This window comes from Ciconia boyciana, chromosome 23 (genome assembly GCF_034638445.1).
Source record: "Ciconia boyciana chromosome 23, ASM3463844v1, whole genome shotgun sequence".
NCBI lineage: Eukaryota > Metazoa > Chordata > Aves > Ciconiiformes > Ciconiidae > Ciconia > Ciconia boyciana.
Window position 1 is genome coordinate 7,318,822 of NC_132956.1, and position 6,029 is coordinate 7,324,850.

Genomic DNA, 6,029 nt, shown 5'->3' on the forward strand with positions numbered 1-6,029 from the left:
AATTGGCCGTTGTCTTGGTGGGGATGGGCCTGGAATTGGGCAGGTCCCTCAGAGTGCCGGGCACGGGTCACGCTCTGCCTTCCCATTTTGTCGCTCCTCGAGGGTGAACGCCCTGGAATTGGCCCTGCCGGGACTGCCGGAGCCAAACCAGGAGTGAAGCCCCAGAATACCGCTTTAAAATCCCAGGATTTTTAAACGAGTGCTATTTTTGAGCTCTTCCCACTCACACAACTCAACATCTCCGGCAGATCGCCTCCAGCTGACAACCCTGAGCTCACGGGGGCTGCCGCCTCCGCTCCTCCCCCTGCCCTCAAGCTCGTTTCCATCCTGCCAGGTGCCTGGGGATGCATTTTAAAACCTGAAGCTGTCGGTTTTAAACCTGAAGCTGTCGGTTTTAAAACCTGAAGAGTCGGTATAGAGTCATTGTTAGTGACCTGAGATAAATTCTCGGCTAAATGTAGAACAAATTCTGAGTTAAGAAATCTGTACACGGAGGTTAAGATATTATCCTGGCCTGAAGGCTGATCATTAATTCATAAACTTCCTCCTCAGAGAGGTAGGATCAGTCTGTTTTGAGGCTGCATGTAGAACAAGGGTTCGGGGGATTTGTTAGACCTTAGTAGTGCTAATCTAGCAAGCAAAGGATTGGCAGGATCCAGCAGCTGGAGATGAGCAATCAGTGTTTAGCCAGGAGGGCAGTAACCACTACCTTCAGAGCTGGCAGATGCCCTGCCATGTAGGATCTTGAAATCAGCATGCAGCGTCTCTTTCTCTAGATCCAGTTCAAGCAGAAATTATTGTGCTGGAGGCAGGTACCAGTAAGTGAAAATTTGTGTCAGACTACATCATCATGTGGTCCTCTTGGAGCTTAAAATCAAGAGGGATGTTTGACCAGAGTGTCAGAACGGACTGTCAGTTCACGAGAGATGCAGCCTGGAGTAATGGAGATAAAAAGTCAGCATATGCCTGCCCAGTGCTTACCTTCACGCTACGCGCTCCTCATTTCCCAACAGACACATCAAATCAGCCTCTGCATGCACCTCATGTTGATTTTCCAAGGATATATATGAAATCCCTGACAGTATTGAAGACCTGTTTAAAAAAATCCATGACTCCCTTTATTTTTTTCGTGATATTCTTATACATCCGGGGAAAACTAAGGTAGCCACAGTAAAAATTGCATATTGAAATTAAACTTTGTATCACAAAGCATGAAAAATATTGTACAGAAAGTACTGTTATACTATATGCTTATGAAATAGGTACACATTCTTTTTTATGTTGACAGATCTATAGAGTTGCTCTCCACATTAATGTTCTTCATATATTTTTTCCTTTTAAGTAAGTATTTTTAAAAAGGAAAAAGGAATTAAACCAAAGAAATTAAAACCCATCACCTTTGTAAATGTGTAAACAAGAGCAAGGTACATCATAGCGCTCAGAAATAACGTACAAATAAACTCACCACAGTAACACTGTTTCAGAATAAGCTAATATTCGTAGAGCAGAGGCTTGGAAAATGAACGTGCCATCCCTGTGTGTGAGAATGTGGTTCCATCACACAATGGTGATGCTATCTAGAACACGGTGTAAGAATGCACTGTGCTCTCAAAGATACCCATGATGTACCTGGGCAAGGCCCCGGGCAACCTAATGTAATGTTGGTGTTGCCTCTGCTTTGAGTGGGGTGGGACTAGGGACCTCCAGAGGTCTCTAGACCTCCAATCTAAATTGTGCTTTGAGTCTGTGTTAATGTCCACAGAGCTAAATTCCTTGACTTGACTTGATAGGACTTGTCCTATCCTTGGAGTGTCCTCTGGGATTGCATAAAAAGGTCCTAGCTAGTACAGTATGGGGAAGAAACTTGGGAGAATCTTATCCGTAGGCTTCCTTTTGGGTTGCTCCCTCAGGCTGGCTCAAACTTAGAGACCTCTTGCCGCTGGGACAGTGCCAGCCCAGTAAGTGGGAGGAGATGCCTGTGTTGTGGCATATTTGAAGAGGCAGTTGGGATGTGGTGGGATAGGGCATGACACTGAAGTAGTGTTGGTGGTCTGTGTGGCATGACTGTTGGGGTAGATGGTACTGAATCTCATGTGTGGCAGACCTGTTCAGGCCAGCCAGGGCCCGGCTCCTCGTGCCCCCACAGGACTACCCTGTGGAATGGCCTGACCAAAACACAGCACTCATGGTGACTGAGGTGTTCTCCCATCCCTGTGCTAGGATATCAGGGAAGCAGTTACCCAGCAGATGCACTGGCTTGGCTCACCAGAGCTGCAATACATCCTACCTCAGTATCTCCTGCACCAGCTGTGCTGGGAAAGCTGCTGTTACACCGCCACTCATGCTGCAAATCAAATCTAGTTTGCCCCAGTATTAATATACAGAGACTGTGTCTCCAGGTCACAGAGACTGTGTCTCCAGGTCACGTAGGCTAAGTACACTGAGACGAGATCGCCATGAAGCCCAACATCTCAGGCTGTACTCCAGCCCTTCTTCTCTCAAACATACTCAGTCTTTCTCCTTAGAAAGGCAAATCAGGCCATTTCACTTGGGACCAACAGTGCAGAGCCCAGATTCCCAGCTTGAGATATTTTGCATTTACTGGTTCTTGTGGATCGTGGTTGAAATGTCTCCTGTCCCTTCCTTACTGTCATGTACATCACAGTGATAAAAGTTTTCAGAGCTGTCATTGGCCATCAGAGTAGTCTGAGAAATGCAATACTTTCACAATTGGCTGTGTGTTTTGGGAAAATGACTGATGTGGCTGAGACGAGCGTAACTCTATCATAGGGAGGCACAAGGATTTCAGGGAACAGATAAATAGAGTTTGGAAGAGCTGAGAGTGCATCAAAGACAGATAGGACAGAGCCATGCCAGCCTCGTCTGCCTCCATATACCCTAAGAGCTCGCAGTGTCAGCGTGAGTTATAGGCATTAGTCTGTAGTGTCAGAGGAGTAAAGATGTGCAAGAACTCTAGAGAGACAAAATAGATGTGCCCAGGACAGATCAATAAGAGCTTTAGCCTAAGTACAGGAGAAAACATTACAAACCAATTTTGATTTGTGAACAAACTGATCTTATTTGAAATACTTCTTAAGTCATAAAATGTTTTTTGGAGGCTTAAACGCAACAGAGCTAATGTACTGTTAAACGTTAGACTGATGTCTTTCATTGTTTATTCTCAGAGAAAATATTTTATGTTAAACATGCTTTTGATTCCCCACACCCTCTCCAGTTTTGCATACCAGATCTTAAAAAAAAACCCAAACAAACCAACCCCAAAATGCAGCATTTTTGTTCTTAAGAGCTTCCATTTTTTTCTGGACTCTCATACCTTTGGTCCCACACTAGACAAGTTCGTCATGCTGGCTGGGCACACAGAATTGTTTTGTTGTTATGGGAGGAGGAATGGTTTGGGGAAGGCAGAAGAAGAAAGGTTGGAACTGGGTTGACTGTGAGTCACTTAGGTCAAAACTGACAAAAGCCACCACCAGATTTGGGAACATCCTCTAGAGGATAATCCTCTACCAGCTAGAGGAACTCAAAGGCTACAGCACTCAAAGTGCCTGCAGCTTCAGCTAGGCATTGCATTGAGCTGCTCGTCTGAGGACATGTGAGTCTGTTTTCAATTCTTGTGCTGCAGTTTCTAGGAGGAAAAGTCAGTTACTGCATTTCAGCTCTTGTTACAAGCCCTGGGTTAAGAAATGTCTTTATTCTTTTCAAGTCCAGCTACCTGATGGATGTTCTTCAGTTGAAAATAAGGCAAGGTTTGCATGAAGAGGTGATTTCTTATATCAGCGCAACTGACATTCCTGGAAAAACAGACCAGTGTTTGGGCACTCAAGCTCTCCTTCAAGCTTGGAGCAGAAGCAGGCCACTCCAGATTTTTCAGCAGTGGTTTACCAGTTTGGGATGGACAAGATTATTGTGGCTGTGATCATGGAAGAACCCAGACTCTTTGATCCTCCACTTCTTACATGTTGATTTACAATCTGGCTTTACTGTGGAGCAAGCCAACTGGATCCCTGGGTGAGAAACTCATGCTCGCTGTCAGGGGAGTGGTGGAAAAGGGAACCAGGCTAGGCTCCATCCTCAAGAGGCAGCAGGGTTGTGAGTGTCACTGTTGTGGTCCATGTTCACCCATAGCTCTCCCAAAGTATTCCACAATACCTTCCACTCTTCCTTTTATGCTCTCTCTGTTTCAATATCCCTCTACAAAAGTCTGTGAAGAAAACATGACAACCCCCCTCTGCTTTTCTTCTTTGCAGGGGAGTGGTTTTGTCACTGTTTCTCATGTCTGGAAGAGTCTTGCTGGAGCTGTGAAGAGAGCTGGGAGCCATCCGGCTGGTAACATATCAGTACAGCAGCACAAGGCCATTTCCCTGGATATTGGCCAGGCTGGATACAGCTGAGGGCAATGTAAATATAAATAATAATAATAATAATAAAAACCCTCAGGTTAGTAACAAGACTGCAACTGTCCTTCTGGGGCAGCATGTCTTTTCATGACTGCTATGTGAAATCTGTGGAAGGAAGGCTTCCAATGAGTCTCTGGTGATATTTCATAAATGTAGAGCCAGGACAGACTTAGAGGGGGTAAGGAAGAACCTCAGGCATGGGCATTAAAAGTCATGGGTGCTTTAGACTTGGGAGTCAAACAGGAGCCCTCCTCCTAGCCAGACAGACATAAAGCCTTCGTCAAGGCTGGGATGATTTCCATGATCTGAACTTTTCAAACATCCGTAAGGACATGCTCAGGTCTGGGAGGAGTGGTCGTGTCTGTGTGGGCACTAATAGCATGAACAGGGAGGGCAGAGGGCAAGGAAACATGACTCAGTCTAGGGCAGATACGCTGTTGGAGGTGATGGTCACTGTCTGCAGCCCAGAGAAGCAGTCAGAAGGATGCATGTCCCCTGACTGAGCAGAGATCCCCACACTGTCATCTCAGAGCTTTGCCTTCTCTGGTCAGAGAAGCAACAATTCTGGGCATGGCTTAAGTCGGGGATACTTCTCCTTTTAGAAGAAGCAACCACACAAGACTGGCTAGAGTTTCAGTTTAGCAACAAGATGGATCACATGCAGGGCCTTGGCTGCTCTACTGGGTCATGATCAGGTGCGTCTCCAAGAGAAGCGGCACCTGAGCCATCATGGCTGTCTTTCTTCTAAGGCTACCCCACACATCTTCCTTTGCTGACATTTTTTTTTGTAGGGGACTGATAGCTGGCAGGGAGTCAATGTTGGCCTGGCTCACTGGTGGACCATGGACAGATGATCGGTTTGGGATTGTTGCAGTCTGTAAGCATGGAAAGATTCATAGCAGATTTGATTTTTTTCCTCTGAACTGCAGGGTGGTGTTATCTTCAGCTGTCTGCAATATGGCTGTTCTAGCCCTTCCCCTGCAACTAGAGTCAGCAGTGGAAATCCTGCGATTATGATTGACTTCTCTTTGCTCTTCATGGCGTAAAATGGGGGCTGTGGTCCAATGAATGTAGACTTAACAGGGAAAATACTCGCAAATCCAACATCACTCAGACAGTTTAAATCAAATCTCTGATCCTCCCCCAAGACACCATTACATAACCGTTATGTAAACTGTCTCAAAAAATCTATGAAATGCCTCTTGTAAAAATACCCCACCTCCATCATGGAGCTGTTGTGAAAACACACTGAAGAGACCAAAAATACTGCCAAGGAGCTATCAAGAGTAAGCCCAAATCCCCACAAAGGAGCCATTATAAATAGGACCATAAAAGATTGAGGGATCATTGTATAAATCCCTTCAAAAGGCCCCATGAGAATGCTTCCAAAAATCACACAAAAGATTTTTAATACTGGATGCTTTGTGGGATTTTTTGGTTGTTTTTTTTTAATGGTCCTTTTAAAGGGGTGTTTATGGCTATGCTTTGACATTACAGATCACTTCCAAAATGGCTTCTATGTGGTGTTATTTGGGGCAATTTTAGAATCACCAAGATGTTCACAGTAAATCCATATGGTTTGACTCTAGGGCAGCTTCACAACTGCCTTGA